The sequence below is a fragment of the Octodon degus genome, unplaced genomic scaffold (genome assembly GCF_000260255.1).
Source record: "Octodon degus isolate 3935 unplaced genomic scaffold, OctDeg1.0 scaffold00259, whole genome shotgun sequence".
In the NCBI taxonomy this organism is placed as follows: domain Eukaryota; kingdom Metazoa; phylum Chordata; class Mammalia; order Rodentia; family Octodontidae; genus Octodon; species Octodon degus.
Genome location: NW_004524835.1, coordinates 120,731 through 122,901, shown reverse-complemented (window position 1 = coordinate 122,901; position 2,171 = coordinate 120,731).

The following is a 2,171-nucleotide window of genomic DNA, read 5'->3' as shown; positions in this document are numbered from 1 at the left end:
AATAATAACTTGTTATTATTTGATAAAAAGTATTTTTAAAGCCTTTAAATGTGTGTCCTCAAAACTATATTCCAAAAGTTATTCATGATTTATTTATGAGTTTTGACAAAAGTACAGCAGTAATAGTCCAGAAAGCAATTAGAATGTTAAAATGTTTCCAAAAATCTAGAAAGATTTGTCCAGAAAGTCACTTTAAAAGCCTCCACAAAAGTTTGACATAATTAGTATGATTTGGTTACAGTTATTGTGCCTTTGCCCATTGGATGAAAGAATACAGTTGCTTTTGTTGGCAAATCCACAGCCTTTGATCAAAATATATATCCCTTGTATACTATGGATATCCTGAGCCACTGTCTCAGATCATAAGATTTTTTTGTTGTCTTTTATTTTGAGATTATAATTTTTAATGGAGTCTCAGATGCTTTGGTATCACTATTAATGACGGCATTTTTCCAATAATGTTCTATTCACACAGAACAATTCATTAGTGCTAAAACAAATCTACTGAAAGGGGCTAAAACAACACCTTAATTTTCTCAATGAATGTATGACAAGACAAAATATTTTATGACCCGTAGGGTGACATGCCTGAAAATTCACTTATACTATTTAAATCTCTCAAGGTGGAAAAACTCCTTTTGAATGTAAGGGACAAGTTCAAAAACTAAAATATCCATGCCTTCAAAAATAGTTTATTCCTCTACCAAGTGAATATATTCTTCATGCATATCTTAAAGTAAAATTATGTCTTGTACAGTAATCCTCAAGATAAATAAGCTAATTAAAGTAAAATTTGATTTTTAACTTTACAACGTTTATCACGTGATTATTGCTTTGGCTAAAATATGCTTTTTTTTCTCTTTAAGTATCAAATAATGCATTATTTTTAATTCTTTTTCCACATTCCTCTACTCTCCATTCAACTTGTCTTCCCTTCCTAATGTACATTAACTTTCTTTCCATTTTATACTTTTCTCTCATTTTCTTCATTCCTTCTTTGTGTATCACTTCTCCCTAGTTCCTTTCCATTTGAGCATTTTCTTCCTCATTCATTTTGACCCTTATTTACACGTTGTTTCTCAGATTAAAGAAACAATGCAATATTTACACATATGTGCTCACTTATCTCCTTTTAGTATGTTCTAAAGGTGTATCCATTTACCTAGAAACGTCTCATGTCTATCCTTTTATGTCTGAGTATTAGTCAATTACATAAAAATGTTCATCTTTTTTAAATGTTCATTAATCAATAGGCATTTGGGATATTTCCAAGATGTAGCTATTACAAATCTCTTCAATAAACACAGCTGTCCATAGGTTATTGCGTTATATTGTTTATAATTTTTAGGAGATAATACCAAGGAGAATAACTGGGTCAAGTGGGACATCTAGTTTTAGGTTTTTGAGTACTCTCCACACTGATTTCTACAATAGTTACATCAGTTTATACTCCCAGTAAGAGTGGAAAAGGGTTCTTTTTTCCCATAGCTAATACAGCATTCATTATTGGTTAATTATTTGATAATATCCATTTTTCTGGGTTAAAATGGAATCTTGATGTCATTTTATTTTCATCTTGAAAATGATCAGTGATGTTAAATATTTTGCATGTATTTACTTGCCATTTATATTTCTTCTTTTGAGATGTGTATATTAATCTTATTTGCCCATTTTTATTTATTTATTTATTTTTTCATAATTTTATTGATAAACAGCAATGAGACAGTTTCAAATCAAATCGCTAGGACAGTTTCAATAACTAACATACTGCATACATTCTTCTTAGTGGTTAATTCCTGTACAAGATGTGGACTTGAAATCCTATTTACAAACACCATTAGAACAAATCATTCTATTCATTAAGAGAATGTAACTATATATCTATCCTAACCAGTTTGAATACACAGATACAAAATGTATATTCATCTGTATACCTCTTTTTTTCTAAGTTCCATTATTTGAATATTAAAGGTGTGTAAACTCAGCAAAATATTCTAAAAGAGTCCAGTAGCCCATAATAGCAATGGGCCTTCTGTTTAACTGGCAATGTCAGAAATTATTGACCTGAGTTCCCCACAGCTCAACATAACAACATGGCTTTACTTCCTATATTTCGTCTTCATACTTTTCTACTGGATGGTTAAGACCAAGGTAAAGCAGGACCTATGCAA